The 21204-nt window shown below is 46.0% G+C and overlaps 1 long non-coding RNA gene across 40 annotated transcripts in view; it reads right to left on the reverse strand.

Moving 5' to 3' along the window:
* The window catches only part of LOC144756055 (uncharacterized), a 1542626-nt gene that overhangs the window by 525345 nt on the left and 996077 nt on the right, over positions 1–21204 (reverse strand). For 2 of the 40 annotated variants that reach the window (XR_013595038.1, XR_013595023.1), the window contains one exon: positions 11688–12061. The exons of the other annotated variants lie outside the window; for them this stretch is intronic. This is a non-coding gene — a long non-coding RNA (uncharacterized LOC144756055). Of the gene's footprint in view, positions 1–11687; positions 12062–21204 lie in introns of those variants that run through there. 40 annotated transcript variants of the gene reach the window in all.

Consider the following 21204-nt stretch of genomic DNA (forward strand, 5'->3'; position numbering starts at 1 on the left):
AATGTTCTGACCTCCCAGGTCAAAATGTTTGCAGTTTCATTACTGGCACAGGGTCCTGTTTTGCGAATACACCAGAGGTGGCAACCCCCTTAGACGACCACCAAGGACTACACATGCATATATTCCCCAGCTTGGGGATCAGGACATTATATCCTGGAACATTAGAGGGATGCTAAACAAAATCAAGAGGAGAGCCATCCTTAGACGAATAGCACTTGTTACAATGCATGCATTTTCTACGTTTGCCATTACAATCCAAGTCGTTACAACGACGCATTGTTATATCGCATGCCATTACAACGTAAGTCATTACAATGACTTGCTGTTGGGGTGTGGGGTGTGGGGGGGGCTGGAGTTTGGAATAGTATAACTTACTATTCCAACTCTAGTATGTGCAAAAGTAGGGAAGGTGTTGGATTGAAAATCCAACAAATGCAACACCTTCTGCTCTCTACAGCAAGTCGTCATAACGATTTGCGTTGTAATGGCATGCAATGTAACAACGCGTCGTTGTAACGACTTGCGTTGTAATGGAATGCGATGTATCTCATGCGTTGTAAACAATGTTTCCCCCTTAGACAGGCCAAGTGTGAAGCGGATATCCTTCTCCTACGGGAGGACCCATTTACTGGGCAATAACACCCAATGTCTTAATCGATTTGGATACAATACAGTATACCATTCGGGGTTGACACAATGCTCCTGTCGCACGGCTATTCTAGTACACCGCTGGGTTCCTTTCAATATGTCCAAACTTTGGTCAGATCTGGGGGGTAGATACACCATTGTGTCAGGTACACTACACAGCAAATGCGTAACCATAGGAAGCATCTATGCTCCCCCTCCTTTGGGACATACATTCATTAAAAGAATCACTGTGGGGGGAATTCCCGGACGGACTGACACTATTGAGCGGGGACTGGAATGACGTCTCTTGCCACCCTTTGATCGTCGACAGAAGTAAGGACAGGGGCCCAAGATGGGGGGTTCCAGAATTCATCTATTGGCCACCACATTGGGGTGGTCTGATGCGTGGCGAGCTTATCACTCCTCTGAGATGGGTTTTACGTTCTTATCAGCCACACATGGCTCTTTATCCAGATTAGACTATTTGTTCTTACCACTTTGCTACATACATGGGGTCTCCCACGTCTCTATCCTGCCAAGGGGACTGTCGGACCACTACCTGATCTTGCTTAAGTTAAACATACGGCCATAGATGGCTCCTTTTCGGCTGGCAGTTGTCGCCCTAACACCTCCACAACTCTGACTACCGAGACGTTATCCGGGTGGCCATTTCTGCTTACCTTTCATCCAACGTTACCTCTGCCGGTCATCCTTTGGGAAGCTCCCAAACCCACGATCTATGGTCTTGATATAAGCTACCGCACTGGTGAAAAGCGTAAACGCCTTGCCAAAATGGTGGATTTAGAAAACCGCCAGAGGTCCCTTGAACCAGACACAGCTCTGTCCTATGGTCCAATACCGCAACGTAATCTCCTTCAAATACAACAACAAATACACCAACAACTTGAGGCGCAGGAGATATGGCTAGCGTCACAACACTGCATCTACCAGTGGGGTGACAAGTCTAGCAAAATGCTTTATCGGCTATGTCAGGCCGCGATGTCCCCCACACCTGTACCGGCACTCCGCAATGCAGACGGAGCCCTTTGCAACTCGCCCAGTGCTGTAACTCATGCGTTCGCAGACTATTATGCCTCCTTATATAAGCAGAGTGAATACATATCAAGTGTGTTGATAGGGGAATTTCTGACAGATATACCTCCCCAAATGCTCTCGGACCTTGAACATGACCAACTTGATGCTCCCATAACCATAGAAGAACTCAGCGCCACGTTAGCTATTATTCACCCCAACGGCTTCTCCAGTGACCTTTGGCTGTTGCATATGGCACTGCTTGGCTCACACCTGTTGAAAGCATTCCACAAGGCCTTTGAGCAGCACATTCTATCCCTGGATTGGCGCCACATCGAAATCGTGGTGTCCCTCAATCCCGGCCGCCACCAGAAGGCCCCTGCTCATACTGCCCTATTTCCATTCTCAATTTCGAACCCAAACTTCTAGGGAAAGTCCTTGCAGATTGCCTCAGCACATGTATCCTGGACTTAATACATCCAGACCAGGCCAGCTTTATGCCGCATTGTTCTACAAAAAACACCGTTGATGGACAGAATGTAGAACAATGTCATACATTCACCCCAGTACAAGGATCTGGGCCTAAATCCATCGTTTTTTTGCACTCCACACCACCCTGGGTTAGACACTGGCTATATGCAAATCAGCTCTGACCCTGTGCCTCATGGGAACAGTCCAGTCCGAACTACCAAGCCATGTCTTTCCCAGCCCGGAATCAAGCATCCAAGGACCGGTTTCTGGCTATCAGCCTTCATCAGCCTGGATAGCTTGACTCCAGTGGTGTGGAGAGCCTGGGACTCACGTCTGAGCATACCCAGCACACTCAGGGTGAAAATTGCAAAAAACACAGTTGATGGACAGATGTAGAACAATGTCATACATTCACCCCAGTACAAGGATCTGGGCCTAAATCCATCTTTTTTTGCACTCCACACCACCCTGGGTTAGACACTGGCTATATGCAAATCAGCTCTGACCCTGTGCCTCATGGGAACAGTCCAGTCCGATCTACCAAGCCATGTCTTTCCCAGACCGGAATCAAGCATCCAAGGACCGGTTTCTGGCTATCAGCCTTCATCAGCCTGGATAGCTTGACTCCAGTGGTGTTGAGAGCCTGGGACTCACGTCTGAGCATACCCAGCACACTCAGGGTGAAAATTGCAAAAAACACAGTTGATGGACAGAATGTAGAACAATGTCATACATTCACCCCAGTACAAGGATCTGGGCCTAAATCCATCTTTTTTTGCACTCCACACCACCCTGGGTTAGACACTGGCTATATGCAAATCAGCTCTGACCCTGTGCCTCATGGGAACAGTCCAGTCCGAACTACCAAGCCATGTCTTTCCCAGACCGGAATCAAGCATCCAAGGACCGGTTTCTGGCTATCAGCCTTCATCAGCCTGGATAGCTTGACTCCAGTGGTGTGGAGAGCCTGGGACTCACGTCTGAGCATACCCAGCACACTCAGGGTGAAAATTGCAAAAAACACAGTTGATGGACAGAATGTAGAACAATGTCATACATTCACTCCAGTACAAGGATCTGGGCCTAAATCCATCGTTTTTTTGCACTCCACACCACCCTGGGTTAGACACTGGCTATATGCAAATCAGCTCTGACCCTGTGCCTCATGGGAACAGTCCAGTCCGAACTACCAAGCCATGTCTTTCCCAGACCGGAATCAAGCATCCAAGGACCGGTTTCTGGCTATCAGCCTTCATCAGCCTGGATAGCTTGACTCCAGTGGTGTGGAGAGCCTGGGACTCACGTCTGAGCATACCCAGCACACTCAGGGTGAAAATTGCAAAAAACACAGTTGATGGACAGAATGTAGAACAATGTCATACATTCACCCCAGTACAAGGATCTGGGCCTAAATCCATCGTTTTTTTGCACTCCACACCACCCTGGGTTAGACACTGGCTATATGCAAATCAGCTCTGACCCTGTGCCTCATGGGAACAGTCCAGTCCGAACTACCAAGCCATGTCTTTCCCAGACCGGAATCAAGCATCCAAGGACCGGTTTCTGGCTATCAGCCTTCATCAGCCTGGATAGCTTGACTCCAGTGGTGTGGAGAGCCTGGGACTCACGTCTGAGCATACCCAGCACACTCAGGGTGAAAATTGCAAAAAACACAGTTGATGGACAGAATGTAGAACAATGTCATACATTCACCCCAGTACAAGGATCTGGGCCTAAATCCATCTTTTTTTGCACTCCACACCACCCTGGGTTAGACACTGGCTATATGCAAATCAACTCTGACCCTGTGCCTCATGGGAACAGTCCAGTCCGATCTACCAAGCCATGTCTTTCCCAGACCGGAATCAAGCATCCAAGGACCGGTTTCTGGCTATCAGCCTTCATCAGCCTGGATAGCTTGACTCCAGTGGTGTTGAGAGCCTGGGACTCACGTCTGAGCATACCCAGCACACTCAGGGCGAAAATTGCAAAAAACACAGTTGATGGACAGAATGTAGAACAATGTCATACATTCACCCCAGTACAAGGATCTGGGCCTAAATCCATCGTTTTTTTGCACTCCACACCACCCTGGGTTAGACACTGGCTATATGCAAATCAGCTCTGACCCTGTGCCTCATGGGAACAGTCCAGTCCGAACTACCAAGCCATGTCTTTCCCAGACCAGAATCAAGCATCCAAGGACCGGTTTCTGGCTATCAGCCTTCATCAGCCTGGATAGCTTGACTCCAGTGGTGTGGAGAGCCTGGGACTCACGTCTGAGCATACCCAGCACACTCAGGGTGAAAATTGCAAAAAACACAGTTGATGGACAGAATGTAGAACAATGTCATACATTCAACCCAGTACAAGGATTTGGGCCTAAATCCATCGTTTTTTTGCACTCCACAACACCCTGGGTTAGACACTGGCTATATGCAAATCAGCTCTGACCCTGTGCCTCATGGGAACAGTCCAGTCCGAACTACCAAGCCATGTCTTTCCCAGACCGGAATCAAGCATCCAAGGACCGGTTTCTGGCTATCAGCCTTCATCAGCCTGGATAGCTTGACTCCAGTGGTGTGGAGAGCCTGGGACTCACGTCTGAGCATACCCAGCACACTCAGGGTGAAAATTGCAAAAAACACAGTTGATGGACAGAATGTAGAACAATGTCATACATTCACCCCAGTACAAGGATCTGGGCCTAAATCCATCTTTTTTTTGCACTCCACACCACCCTGGGTTAGACACTGGCTATATGCAAATCAGCTCTGACCCTGTGCCTCATGGGAACAGTCCAGTCTGATCTACCAAGCCATGTCTTTCCCAGACCGGAATCAAGCATCCAAGGACCGGTTTCTGGCTATCAGCCTTCATCAGCCTGGATAGCTTGACTCCAGTGGTGTGGAGAGCCTGGGACTCACGTCTGAGCATACCCAGCACACTCAGGGTGAAAATTGCAAAAAACACAGTTGATGGACAGAATGTAGAACAATGTCATACATTCACCCCAGTACAAGGATCTGGGCCTAAATCCATCGTTTTTTTGCACTCCACACCACCCTGGGTTAGACACTGGCTATATGCAAATCAGCTCTGACCCTGTGCCTCATGGGAACAGTCCAGTCCGAACTACCAAGCCATGTCTTTCCCAGACCGGAATCAAGCATCCAAGGACCGGTTTCTGGCTATCAGCCTTCATCAGCCTGGATAGCTTGACTCCAGTGGTGTGGAGAGCCTGGGACTCACGTCTGAGCATACCCAGCACACTCAGGGTGAAAATTGCAAAAAACACAGTTGATGGACAGAATGTAGAACAATGTCATACATTCACCCCAGTACAAGGATCTGGGCCTAAATCCATCGTTTTTTTGCACTTCACACCACCCTGGGTTAGACACTGGCTATATGCAAATCAGCTCTGACCCTGTGCCTCATGGGAACAGTCCAGTCCGAACTACCAAGCCATGTCTTTCCCAGACCGGAATCAAGCATCCAAGGACCGGTTTCTGGCTACCAGCCTTCATCAGCCTGGATAGCTTGACTCCAGTGGTGTGGAGAGCCTGGGACTCACGTCTGAGCATACCCAGCACACTCAGGGTGAAAATTGCAAAAAACACAGTTGATGGACAGAATGTAGAACAATGTCATACATTCAACCCAGTACAAGGATCTGGGCCTAAATCCATCGTTTTTTGCACTCCACACCACCCTGGGTTAGACACTGGCTATATGCAAATCAGCTCTGACCCTGTGCCTCATGGGAACAGTCCAGTCCGAACTACCAAGCCATGTCTTTCCCAGACTGGAATCAAGCATCCAAGGACCGGTTTCTGGCTATCAGCCTTCATCAGCCTGGATAGCTTGACTCCAGTGGTGTGGAGAGCCTGGGACTCACGTCTGAGCATACCCAGCACACTCAGGGTGAAAATTGCAAAAAACACAGTTGATGGACAGAATGTAGAACAATGTCATACATTCACCCCAGTACAAGGATCTGGGCCTAAATCCATCGTTTTTTTGCACTCCACACCACCCTGGGCTAGACACTAGCTATATGCAAATCAGCTCTGACCCTGTGCCTCATGGGAACAGTCCAGTCCGAACTACCAAGCCATGTCTTTCCCAGACCGGAATCAAGAATCCAAGGACCGGTTTCTGGCTATCAGCCTTCATCAGCCTGGATAGCTTGACTCCAGTGGTGTGGAGAGCCTGGGACTCACGTCTGAGCATACCCAGCACACTCAGGGCGAAAATTGCAAAAAACACAGTTGATGGACAGAATGTAGAACAATGTCATACATTCACCCCAGTACAATGATCTGGGCCTAAATCCATCGTTCTACAAGGCACAATATCCGGTGAATTCACAATGCCATTGCACAGGCCCATGAACTGGGCAGTCCAGCAGCTATCCTCTTGGCCGACATTGATAAAGCATTTGATTCCTTAAATTGGATTTCCTTTTTTCGACTTCTCCAATCCCTTAATGTTGGTATATGTTCAGTTATCATACACAGATCTCTCGGCTTCCGTGCGGGTGGCTTGCCGAAAAATCCAGATACCACCGGGATCTCCACGCCACCGGTCCGCGTTTTTTAATACAAATCACGTAACACAGCCGCCGGGAACCGTGTGCAGCCGGTTTGCTCTAACTGATGCCTAAACAGTAATAAAAGATGCCGGGAACCTCTGACAGCCGGTCCATCTAAACTATCAATAATACAGTAAAGACATTCATATCTGTGACGCCAAGCTAATCGATTGAACGTGAGGTTTCATTACCATTATCCCGCTGGATATTTTTTAAAGATGAGTATAATCTTCAACCAGGGACGTCCTTTCTAACCAGTACCGCCGGGCGCCCCACAGAAAAAATCACTGCAGAGTCGTCTTTTAAACTTGGATTTTTAATCATCTGCTCCGATCTGTATAACAGCACAATCGCTCTCTATACCAGTATTTGATGTTAACTGTTATTACTAGTCCATCTAGAAATACGATGGTACAGTCCTGAGGAAGACACACCTGTGTCGAAACGCGTAGACAGGAAACCATCTTTTACTTACAGTCTAAATATATTTGATAAATGTCTGAACTTATGCATATGCTAGAATGCTGAAATATTTTATCATGTATGTACATTAATGTACAAAAACTTTTTTATGATTGAATTATGTTTTGTAGGAATAAATAAAATGTATCCAATGTGCAAAAACGTTTGTTGATCACTTTTATTTCTTTTATTTATTTTTCCTTATTTGGCAAATGCCATTGTTCATGTGCTAGTGTTTATTAGAGATTTGCCTGGGTACTATATTCACACGAAGAGGTGGCTCAGTATAGGTCAGCTACCTTTCCTGTATGCTGTAGTACAAGGCATGAAGTCAACATATTGTGGTGGAATTGCAGCGGCTGATGCCTATGCTCAATATGCAGCATCACACCTCCTGACCATCAATGAGTAGTGGTACAGCCCGCACACAGACCCAGCATATGCAATTGAGCGTTTGGCAATGGATGGCATACCCTCTTGAAACTTCTTTACAGCTGCATGAACCTTGACTTCTTGCCCCCCGCCAGTAGAACGGTTGTTCAGTTTTGGCGGTACATTGTTAAGAAAATGGGCGGGGAGGGGCGCATGACACGGACGACCCCGCTGTGGCAGGGTACCTACCTGCACGCCGTGTCCGAACTTTCAGGCTTCCATACATGGGACCTCCTCGGAATCTCTACCCTTGGGGATATCATGTAGGGTTTCAATCTAAAATCGTTTCACCAACTACAATATGAATTTTAACTGCACCGATCGCAGTTCTATAAATATTTGCAGTTGAGACATGCTCTGACTCCCTTTAGCCACTCACTGTGTGACTTGCCAGAATTCCACCCCCTTGAGGGTCGCTTACTGATGGGGACCTAGGAGCCCACAAGATCGGACAGATCTATCAGACGTTAACCACACATACTCATACCTCACTACACAAACCTCGGGGAGTGGGAAGCGGATATGCCTGACATGACGGATGAGGACTGGACGGAGCCTCTCGGTAGTCCTCGTGGAGCCGCTATAGCCACACAATATCGTCTCATTCAGTTTAAATATCTCCACCGTGCATACTACACCCACCCCGTATTTGGAAGATGGGCGTTATCCAGTGCCCTACATGTCTTAGATGCGGGGAAGCAGAGGAAACCTTTAGCCAGTGTTTGGAGTTGTGGGGTGCTGCAGCCGTATTGGGGGATGATTTTGTCATGTCTGCGCCGGGTCCTGCGCCGGGACCCCAAGCTGTTCTTGCTGCATAGCACAGAGGGGATTGGCTGGAATCGCTTCAAACAGCACCTCTTGTTCTTGGGCCTCACTCTTGCCAAGCGGGACATTGCCCAATGGTGGAAAGGAATCTCCCCACCAACTATGGGCGGGTGGAAGGTGGCCACGGACAAATGCATGAGGGCAGTAGTCACAGTCTATCAGGCATGTGGCTGCCCACAGAAACATAGGAAAATATGGCACTGTTTACCGGGGCATAGACGTACCCCCCCCGCCACCATCAGACTCCCTTGAAACCCGGTCCTTACATTTTCCCGACTTGTAGATACCCTAGATGGCAGCTCTGATGTCACTATATGCACACTTAGAAACACTTTGGTCAGTGAATTCTGGGGTAACCTGCGCAAAGTTTCCATTTTCGTTTCAGTTTTTTTTTTGGGGCCTGCAGGTTCGCAGGTTAGCTTGCTGGGGAAACATCCTTGATACTATCTCATTCTAAATGTATCCATTATGTATACTTTGGGGTTTGCCTGCTACGTACCACTAAATTCAATAAAATCTGTCAATAAAAAAATAAATAAAAAAAAGTTTAACTTTAGACCTGAAGTCTAAAATTAGACTTCAGGTCTAAACTTAGACATTAGGTTTAAACTTAGACTTCAGGTCTAAGTTTACCTTTGTGAATCGGGCCCTAAATCACTGACTACTTAACCCAAAAGAGTTATCCAATAAATACATATTTCTTGGAGACTTCAACTTTCACTTGGGCAACCTTAGCAATGCTCATGCTGCAGCTTTTCCTAAATCTCATCACACATCATTGTCAAACCTGTGTAGGTATAGCTAACCTAATCAGAATAGTCTCTCATACATCACTAGAAGTGGAATGGTCCGACCACTACTTAGTGCAGACATCTAGGGCCAGATGTAGGTAACTCATTTTTACCGATTCTAAAATACCGAATTTTACCGAATCGGTATTTTAGAAAAGGGAAATAAAATGTAGGAAAAAAATCGGTAAAAAATACCGATTCGGTAAAATTCAGAATCCCCGAGTCGGTATTTACCGAATCGGTATTTACCGATTCGGCAAATACCGAATCGGCAAATCCCATTCATTCCTATGGGCCTGGATGCCCATAGGAATGATGGGATTTACCGAATCGGTAAATACCGACTCAGGGATACAAAAAAGAAAGCAGTTGAGCTATCAACCAATCACTTGCCTCCACGCCCCCCCTCAGCCGACCAACAGAGCAATCAACCAATCCTGTGCATCCACCCCACCCCACAACCAGGAAGTGGCCACACCCATGCAGGTGCACAGTAACTGATCACCCAGGAGAGCAGTTACACACTGACAGGCTGTTGTGGAGCTGAGCAGTGCAGGAGTTACAAATGGATTCCCAAGACTCCCAGGGGGAAGGTGCAGAGAGGAAGAGGAAGATGAAGTTCAGCACAGGTGAACTTCAGGTGTTGGTGGAGGAGGTGGTAAAGCACTACTCCAAGATTTTTGGAAAGCAGTCTCTGCAGGTAGCAGAGGCTGTGAAGAGGAACACCTGGCTGGGGATCCAGTCAAAAGTGAACGCAATAGGAGTGACAACCAGGGAAGTGGACGATCTGAAGAACAGATGGTATGATCTGAGGATCATTACCAAAAAGAAATTGGCAGCAAGAATGAAGGAGGCCAATGCTACAGGTGGAGGAAAGAACAGGGCACCTGCTCTCACGGATCTGGAAGAGCTTGTGGAGTCCACACTGGAGCCAGAGAGCGTTGTAGGAATTGGTGATGCAGACAGCTCAGCCCGAGCTGCATCAAAGAAAGGTAAGGGACATGTCCATCATTCCTCACCCCTTGTCTGTCTCCCTCCCCCAATGTGGCTGTGTGTTGAGGAACTCTAGTACAGGCCTCTGTATCCACCTGCAATGCATTATGGGAGTGGTAGTCATAACAATACACATCAGAGCAGGCAACATGAAATAATGTTAGGCATGCCACACAATACAATTAGAGACAGGGGAGGACCAGGAAATAGTGCAAATGATTTGTGATTTAATATAGAAATACACGGTGAAAGCACCACTAAGCCACTGTCCATATATGCCACAGGAGAGACTTCGCGCAAGACAATGCAGGAGAGGAGAAGAGACAATCCCAAAGGGAGAGGAGTGAGGAAGAAGCCAGGGATGCAGGGCCCAGCGCTGCAACACCTTCAGCACCCTGCACACAAGCAGCTGCCACACCAGAGGCAGCCACCAGGCAACTGCAAGGATCTCCTCTGCTCCTTGACTCACCACAACATGAGCCACAACAACTTGCCACACCAGCAGACTCAGAGGTGTCAGACATCTGCAGGCCCAGGAGGCATGATGTTCCCCCGCTAAGGATCTTACAAACATCCTCTGATGAGGAAAGGGAGGGTGAGATCCCAATGGAGTCAATGGCAGGAAATACAGCTGGTCTTCCGTCCACTCCTGTCAGTGTATCCGGAGGCACAAGACGTCGTAGGGTCCGGGAGACAAGCTTGAGTGGGCATGATGAGGGTGTCTTCCGTGGCCTCGAGACAACAATGGTCAAGGTGCAGCACCTGCAGTGCACAGACAAATGCGCCATATGAACAAAAACTTTGACACCATGAACCGGGGGATAACATCAATGGCGGACAGCACGAGGGACATGGCCAATGGGGTCAGGGACATGTCACAGTGTGTGATGTCACTTCGTGACGAACTCCATGAGGATCGCGCACAAAGGCGCAGGGAGAGGCAGTGCATGCAACAGCAGACAAGGGGCATGCACCGTCTTGCAACAGCGACTTCACTGCTGTGTCGCCGTTCTGTTGCAATGTAGGAGGGGCTGGTGCACTGCTGCACAGATCTCACAAGGGGGATGGGGAGAGTCACTACAGCAATGGAAGTGCTGCTGACTAACCAGTCAGCCACCATAGGAGGTGAAGGTTTAGGGGACACAGACAACACCAGTAGCAGGAGCAGCACCCCTATTGGGGAAATTCGGAGGAGCAGCAGACACCAGAGTACAGGCGCTGACACAGCAGACAATGAACAAACCCAACCTCAGGCATCACGCAGTGCAGTGCATGGGCGCAGGCAGTGAGGCTGCCAAATTCAAGTGGACATGTGAGGGTGAGCTAACCCCCGTCCGCCCAGTTGTGCTAGGCGCACTTAGGATGTAACAATTGTGTCTTCAGACATTTACCGTAGTGCCAATTAAACTACGTTCATTGCATTTAAACCCTTGCTGTGTCTCTATACTTACTCAAAAGTAGTTGTGTGTGATCTCTGCCCGTCTCTGTCTGCTGTCTGTCGGTGTTGGTACTCCTACTGTGTTGGCTGCAGGTAGTGCCTGGTCATCGTCATGGTCTTCATAGTCCTCCAATTCCACCTCTGTGCCCTTCTTAGTTGCGAGGTTGTGCAACATTGAACAGGTTGCAATGATCTTACAGCATATTACTGGTGAGTACTGCCGTGCCCCACCACTTTTGTGGAGGCAGCGGAACCTGCTCTTCAGAAGGCCAAAGGTGCGCTCCACGATGTTACGGGTTGATTTATGTGCCACATTGTATCGTCTCTGGCTGGGGGTCGTGGGGTTGAGGTAGGGTGTCAGGACGAAGGAACGGAGGGCATATGCACTATCCCCTAATGTGAAAAGAGGAAACCATTACTCACAGGCACACATTAACATACGTCTGCATTATCTATCAAAGGAGTGTCACACAGTAATTTACCTAGCAGGTATCCTTCCCCAAATTCCCCCGCTGTCAGGCGGGTGTAGATCCCACTGTTTTGGAAGATGTATGAGTCGTGGGTGCTTCCTGGGTACCTGGCCACTATATCTGTGATCATGTACTTGGCATCACAGATTACTTGTACATTTATTGTGTGTGATGACTTCCTGTTCCTGTATATGTACTCAGTGGCAGCAGGTGGGCATATTGGGATGTGGGTGCCATCAATGCAGCCAATCACGTGTGGGAAATTTGCCATTAGGTAAAAGTCCGTCTTGGTCCTGAGCAGGTCAGCATCAGTGTCTGGGAAGTGGATGTAATGCTCCATTCTTTGCATCATGGCATCCAGGAACTTCCTGAAGAAACGGGACAGACAGCTCTAGGACACCCCACTTACCGCAGCAACAACACTCTGGTAACTCCCAGATGCAAGCAGGTGTATGCTACAGAGCACCTGCACATGGGGTGGGAAGGCGTGGGCCCTTGGTGTTGGGTGCTCCAGGAGTGGGTGCAGGTCCCTGATCAGGTCCAGGATGGTTTGGGGGTGCAGTCTGTACCTTTGCAGTATCTCTGGCTCAGTCAGTTGGAAGAGTGTGATCCTCTGCCTGTAGACCTGCTCCTCCCTTCTCCATTCCCTCTCTCCTGCTGCCTGTAGCCGTAGCCACCTTGCTATGACGTAGAATGCCGCCATTCTGGTTACTCTGTTGCATTTTAGGTCCTTATTTTATAGCCTGCACCTGGTTACCACCTGCTTTCAAGCCATGCTAAATACCAACTCTTAAATACAGAATTTGCAGCAAAATCGATATTTTAGGGGTCACCTACATCTCAAGGGCTTATTTTTCCATTTCTTATTTTCCAATTCGGTAAATTTACCGATTCGGAACATTTACCGGTTCGGAATATTTACCGATTCAGTAAATCTACCGATTCAGTAATTTTACAGATTCAGTCGTTTTTGGGAGCCCTACATCTCAAAGTCCAAATACCGGTCGGTAAGGGCCGAAATTCGGTAATTTCGCCCCTTACCGACCGGTATTTGGCTACCTACATCTGGCCCCTAATCCCTTAACTGAGAAGGTCACACAACTGCAATCCCTATTCATATTCAAAATCATGCTAAAAATATTTTTCATTCATGTCCCCCAGCACATACTAATTCTCGCACTTTATGAAGCTGCCTCCCACAAATATTTACGAAAGGTAAATAATTCTTTAATTAGTAACAGTAAGATTATACAAAATTGTAATGAAAAAAGCACCCATAAAACAAAGAAAATAACCTATCTGGCAGTGCCAATCCATGGTTCTCTGAAAGACTATTTTTTAAAAGAAAGGACATCTGCAAGATTAAATGGATTTGGGCGTCCAACAAATCAGCAAAACATATCTGAACCCTAAAATCTGCCAGGGAATAATGTCAACCTATCACCATTAACACTAAAGCTTTTTTCTGAAAAACAAAATCCAGCTCTTTTGGAACAAGTCAAAATAATTACTCCATAAAGTTGAAAGCAGTGCAAACCCAGAAAAAAACTTACTCCCATCATCTTCTAATTTCAAATGGAAAGAATTTGAAGACCTTTCCTAAACAAAACCTCACTTTACAAGGAATTTATTTGCACTACTCCAAATTCACCGGAGGCAGTTAAGCTCCCACCAATCTCTGCTCACTCATGGGCCGAGTCATGCCAATTTCTGGTGATTTTTTTTCAAACTTTTAAATAACTTAACCCCATATAATAATGATGACATAATTCAGCAATTAATATACAAAAACTTTCATTGAGTATGTAAAATCCGCCTTCAAATCATCAGTGCTACAAATACTGTTGTTTGCACCAATACTTTTGGGGTCACACCAGTATATTTCCTTAGCCCCAAAAGGAAAGAAACCCTTTTGGAGAACAAGGAGAACTCACAGGTGCCTCTTAACATTTCTCTAGTGATTCTCAAACTTTTTAGAACCACGACCCAATTTTAAGAATGACAACCTTTTGCAACCCATCTAGCTTTAATTGACATGAGGCAGGCAATATTTTAATGTACGTAAAGCATCAAGTGGCAGCACACTGTCATTTACGGACAGCACATTTTCCATTGAAATAATGGCCACTGCTAAATTTGCACAGACATTCAGTTTTACTGCTAAAACATATTTCATACAACTGACAATGTGTGAAAATCGGGTTTCAGTGAATATTTACATTTCTCTATCACAAAGTAAAGTGTTTTAATTTATGTTGAGCCTATTAAATTCTTTGCTTCCATCACACTTCAAAATAAAAAAAATATGTGCTTAATTTTTGCTTTCCTAACCGGTGAATGTGTACAGTTCATTTACACGGATTTACATTTTGTTGTGTGTAACAACAAATTCCATTCTGCGGCTTTCCTTTCACACTCTCTGTGTACCCACAGCAAGATAGTCACATAATTCACTTTATGTTTCTTTATCTGACTGCAAAGTGAGTCACTACTTTTTGATGGATTAGTACCTAACTCAAAGGATTTTAATTTAGTTTTTAGTTTGGAAGAAACAATATTGGCAATTAGTGCAGCTAAATCAGGGAAAGCTCCGGGACCTGATAAAACCCCGGGCGATTTACTGAAGCAAGATAGTAGCATCTGGGGACCATATATTAATCATTTATGTAACGCCATAGCCTAGGGTGCTCCAATCCCGAAAACTTGGAAAGGGGCTGAAATTATTAAAAATTTTGAAAAAGGTAATCGCAATGACCCTGCGAACTATCGGCCAATTAGTTTAATAGATATTTTACGGAAATTTTTGCTAGCCATATTTTAAATCGACTAAATACTTGGATTGATGATAACAATGTGCTTTTTAAATTCTAGGCTGGTTTTAGAACAAAACTAAGCACAAAGGATCAGGTCTTCAGGTTTACATGCCTGTGTTAGAAATATGTAAAAATAAGAAAGGGCCATCTCTACATTGCCTTTGTAGATTTGAAGGCAGCATTTGATCTTATCCCACATGATTTATTATGGGATTCGTTGAGATGTCAAGGGGTGCCTGGTGATTTACTTGAGCAACATGAAGACAATTATGCAAAAGTAAGATGGGGTCCAAGGGGCGAACTCACTGAGGCAATCCCTATAACAAGCATTTGCAATGCAATAGGTCTCGCATTAGGAAAGTTTGAGCTATTGGTATTGTAAATGGCAACGTTTTTATTTATGTGTTGTTTTTGAAAATAGCGAAATTAATAGCTTTGTCATTTACAATGCCAATAGTTATAACTTTCGCAAATGTGATACCTATAGCATTTGTAATGCAATATGTTTTGTATTTACATGACTTAGATGTATTGCTATTACAAATAATAATGGCGTTTAATTTTTTTAAATAACTAATAGTTAAATAAAAGTTATTGTAATTTATAATGGCAATAGCTTAAACTTTTCTAAAGAACTTTTGTGAACCAAGACCCACATTCACGCTTACCAAAACAATGACACCCCCCCCCAAAAAAATTAATCAAGAAAAGAGCAACCGGACACAAGATCGGGCAGTGGTTAGAGAGGTGCCAACACAAACAAGAGACAATAGTCTGTCAGAAGCAGATGGGCTTGTAAAAACCTGAGCTAAACTCGTGGGTCCAGTGAAAACCATACTGCAAAAATATCTTACCATGCTCTTGTGTGCAGGGCGGAGTTGACAAAGAGCCGAGTTGTGAAACGTAAACTAAAATTAAATGCCAGGCTTTTTTTCCTTGCAGATAATCACGTTAAACAACTCAGTGGGTGAGAGGGCAAAGATGCGAATGCACAACTCGCTGACCTCTCCAGCAAATATATTAACCACCATCGCTCTTACCTAAATTATGCCTTGAAACTTGCTAGGTACATAATATGGAGCAGGTGCCATAGCCCCGTAAACCGATTTAAATGCAGGGTGTTTGTGACCATATAATTTATCCAGAACTCTTGCTGCTAATTTCAGCGTGCGTAGATTCCCAGAGTACGCTCCTCGTCACTCAGCCGGCCTGCGACCAGGAAGTCAGGCAGGCCGGCGCGACAACCGGAAACAGGAAGTAGGAGGGCGGGAGCCTACCCCGCCTCCCACGGAAGAGCCGCGATTGTTTGGAGCACCGGAGCAGGAAGGAGCCTACCCTGCGCCCCGGTGCCGAAGGAGGGAAGAAGAGTCCTGCTGCCGGGCCCTGCAGCTGAGGAGAGCCGCCGCACCAAGGAAGCCGGTGAGTGGGTTGCTGAGCTGCGGGGGGGAGGGGGGCATGTGTGTGCGCGCGCGGGGGGGGGCTGTGTATGTGTGTGTGCGTGCGTGTGTGTGTGTGCGTGTGTGTGTGTATGTGTCTTGGAGTGCGTGTGGGTGACTGTGGGGGAGGGGGGGTGTGTGAGCGAGTGTCTGTCTGTATGCGCGCGCATGTGTACGGCGCGGGACGGGACGTGCGTGCACACGAATCCAGGCAAAAGCTCGTACCACCCTCTTGTCCGTCCTTCCCCCTCGCACACATGCGCGCTCACGAGGTCAAATCCGAGACGGAAAATGCACGCGTCTGACTCTGTCCACATATTCAGTATACTAAAGTATACATGAGGTCCCTTCGCTACGCTCGACCTAAAAAGGTGTAACCAGTCCTAATAAAATAGGAGGTGGACTAACTTGCAGACATAATATGTGCAATGGTGTCATCACAGGAAGTGATGTCATCACAGGAAGTGATGTCATCAAAGGAAGAGAAGTCATCATTTTATCATACATGTCACTTTCACAATAGTGATACTATTTTCTAGTTGAAGCAGAGGTACTTACTTTGCTAGGTATAATGGGTATGCAGTTCAATATATGTAGAAAATGCACCCTAGCATTGGTAAGAACGGACTCAAAACTGGGTGACAAGTCAAATTGCTGGAAGGTGTGCCAAAAAGAGCAGCCTGCGTCCAGCATAGTGAGCACTTCAGCTTCAACTGCATCTGCATCCTCCTAAAGACCTTCAAATGGATCCCCCCCCAGAGCAAAGAAAAACCATCACCCACGCACTCATAACCAGCAGACTGGACTACAGAAACGCCCTCTACGCCGGCATCAACAGGACCCTTCTACACAAACTCCAAATCATCCAGAATGCCGCGGCCAGACACGTCCTCAGGACCCTACGGCACAAACGAATGACGCAACACCTTCGAGACCTACACTGGCTCCCTGTCGAGAAGAGAATAACTTACAAGCTTCTCGCCCACACCTACAAATCCCTCCACAATATCAGACCCAAATACCCCAACAATGGAGTCTGTTTCCACACACAAAAAAGAACTCTTCTTAACCTGCACATCTTCAGGAAGGACCTCAATACCTTGCGCTTTGACTGAGCCGGAGCTGCCTAATCCCCCACCCCCCCAAGCGGCTTGTGACCCTTATGGGTGAGTAGCACGCTTTATAAACCCCATGATTGATTGATTTAAGATTAACTGTGCTGATAAAAAGCTAGTGGGCTATGTGGTTTCTCTCAATTTTACAGTGACAACAGTGTGCATATCAAGAAAGAGAAGAGGGACTGCTCTTCACTCATCTCAAATGCCGAAGGGTCCACAGGACTCCTACTCGCTCATCTCAAATGCGAGTTCAGTCAATGCAATGATACCTATGGGAAACTATATAGCTATGTCCATTGCTCAAAGGCTTGTGTTACACTTTGAGAACACGGTTTGTTCTGCAAATTAAGTCGGTGACCAAATGCCTATGACGCCATTTTCTTCACATCAAAGAGCTTTGCTGTTCATCACAGTGGTTTAGAAAGCAGTGCCTGTATAACCGCCCATCACCAACCAAAACCAGATCCACTCTATAAGTGCTGCGGTTAGGTGGGCCCTTTGGGGCACTTGGACCTCAACTCGAAGAAATTCATTCCTTCTTCATTTGCCATTCAAAACATTGTTTTCACAAGACACCAAATTAGGTGAATGAAACATTACAATCGGAGATTGTGAATACCGTGCGTGAAGCAACCACACATTTCATCTCTCATTCAAATATGGTCACAAGCAAGGCAATGCTCAGATTAGTTTTCACCTCTTGTTACTATGAATGACGCTACTTTACAGCTCCATGGCCTAATTTTTTTTTCTTGCCCAATAAATAAATGGGAATGCCTAACCTATTATTACTTTGAACTTGCAGTAAGTATCTCTACTTTTAATCGATTTCTCTCTGGTGGCAAATGCTTGCTACGAAGTACAATTACCAGAGGACATTTGGTTTGCAGCATGAACTCCAGTTAAAACACCCAAACACTGCATCAACCCCTACCTCCTTTCTTTCTAGACATTAACTTCTTATTCGAGGATGGAACCTCATTGTTCATAAAGCAATCCTTACTACAGAGTACAGCTGTTCCAATTTTAGGGAAAGACCCCTGTAGTTCAAACACAAGGCTACGAGGCGCTACTGCAATGCCTGTGGCACAATGTGTCAGAGATGAATAAAATAGTTTCAGGTTGCCCAAACCGAGCGTCTGCAGGACGTGCAGAGCAGACCAGTGCACTGCCATCATCCTTCTACTGCGGATCGCGCACACATTCCCTGTCTTCAGATGAGTAGATTTCAAAGTACTGTGCATTATGCATACGCCTGTAAAACGGTGTTCCTTTATTTACATACACCAAAGCTTTACCATCAGCTGAACAATGCCTAAATGTTAAGCTTTTAAATTGCCACTTACTTCTGAAAAAAATAGATGGAAATTATCATTTGGAGCGAAGGTGTAGTCCCATAGAATGCTTTGCTGCCAAGTTAAAGAAACTTTCCACTTTTTTGTAGCGAACTAAAAGCTTCTTTTCCATACACGTTAAGATCATTAGGCATAACAGTTTTGATTTCAAGTTTTCAGCATTTAAAATGCAATTTGTAATTGTTTTTCTATTCAACCATGTTGGCTTTAATGTTTAATATTAAGTAAAATTTGTTTTTTTCTTTCGCGAGGTGAAACTTTATTCAAGGGAAAGGAAAAATAGTGAAGCCCTCACTTTAAAATTCATTTTAGATGCACATACCTGGTTGTTCTTGCATCCCGAGGCAAGCTTCTTCCCATCCGGAGACCAGGCAATGCTGAGCACCCAGTGGGTGTGCCGTAGGATAACCAGAGTAGTACAATGAAAAGCGGCCAAGCACATGTATAGTACGTGAAAAATGCTTTGCCATTACTGCCGTGTGACCTTCGATACCAATGTCAACTTCATCCGTTTACCAATAAGGCATTTTCACGTGCACTTTCTATCAGCCCTGCTTAACAAATCAGCCACAGCAACAGGTACCGCCCTCGCTCTGCTACCCACAGTAAAATGCATCAAGACCTGGTGTCCGCCCAATTCGTAGTACTCTTGCTTATTCCCACAAGGAGCACTACTACCCAATGTCTGGATAGGCACTTAGCGGACCTGGGATTGCTGAAAGATTCAGCCAGGAAAAGTAGTGGACAATAAAGCACAACTGACCCCTTCTGGAAACAAGTCAAAACGAAACCTAAGAGCCGCGCGCGTGAGCTTCTACCGTAGACAGCTCACGTCGCGCGGCTCTTAGGTTTCGTTTTCCAAAGCGCATGGCAGAGTCGCGCTCGCACACATGCGCGCTCACGAGGTCAAATCCGAGATCCGAGACGGAAAGCGCGTGCACCTCCCTGTCCCATTTACAAAAGTATACTAAAGTATACATGAGGTCCGTTCGCTACGCTCGACCTAAAAAGGGGTGTACGTCAAGGATGCGTGCTGGCACCAACTCTATTTTCATTGAATGTAAATGACATCCCCAACTTTTTGAATGGTTGCAAGAATGATGCATCTAAATTAGGGGGAGATTTGGTACCAGCACTTCTATTCGCTGACAACACCATATTAATAGCACAAACACCAAAAGGATTGCAATGCTAAATTGACTCCTTTCATACTTATTGCAAAATGAAAGGCCTTGAAATAAACACTGGTAAAACAAAGTATATGGCCATAAATCCTCATAAATCTTTTTTTTTTAAAATAGCATTAAATAGTCAAAAGTTGGAGTATGTGTAGAGTTTTAGCTATTTGGGTATATCTTTGGACATAAAGCTATCCTGGAAGTCGCAAATGGAAAAACTCAAGATAGTGCTGCTCCAAAACTCTCTGCCCATAATGAAAAAGTATAGGAGCAGTTTTTCCAAAGCAGTCTCCTCAGCCCTGGAGGTGTTAAAATATAAAGTCCAAACAGCTGCACTGTATGGGGCCGAAATATGGGGGTCTGTTGTATTTAGCCTGTCTTCTTTCTACCTCTGGGGATTTCATGGTCACTCACATGATGTCACCACTGGAATCTTGGGTGACATCATGGAGTGTTTGGAGCTTGACCTGGTGACAACTGGCACCATGTGTGGTTGAGTGTTGGGAGTTATAAACTTATATACTCCTATTTTAAAGATGTGTACCCTGTCTCTCTTGTGGTTTTGGGATTATGATTGTATCCCAGTTATGGTTCACGGGGAGAGCTTTACCCTGTTACGTTGTAGAGTTTGTTTTTAAAATTTAAGGTTGGTGAGTACCCCATTAGGGAATTGGGGGCGGAGCAATGGTTGCTCCAAGGTGCAGTTCATGGGGAGAGTTGTACCCCGTTGAGTGCCTCATTTAGGAAGTTGGGGACGGAGCAATGGCTACTCCAAGGTGTAGTTCACGGGGAGGGTTGTACCCCGTTACGGAGCAAAGTGGTCTCCATTAATTACTTTTCATCTAATTCAGTTTGTGTTTGTGTTTCCCAAGGAAAGGGGATGGGACTTGGGACTAATTGTGTTTGAGATGTGTTGTCGTTGACTTGTGTTTGTAACTGTTTGGGATGTGTTTGTTCTCCATCTGTGGAATGAATACTATGTGTACTTTCATATGGATGTGTACACACATGCTAATTTTATCTATTGTATTTCCATCTTGTTGATTTCCCTAAAGAAAGGAGATGTGTTGTATTTAGCCTGTCTTCTTTCTGCCTCTGGGGATTTCATGGTCACTCACATGATGTCACCACTGGAATCTTGGGTGACATCATGGAGTGTTTGGAGC

The sequence above is a fragment of the Lissotriton helveticus genome, chromosome 5_1 (assembly GCF_964261635.1).
Source record: "Lissotriton helveticus chromosome 5_1, aLisHel1.1, whole genome shotgun sequence".
Taxonomy (NCBI): Eukaryota; Metazoa; Chordata; class Amphibia; order Caudata; family Salamandridae; genus Lissotriton; species Lissotriton helveticus.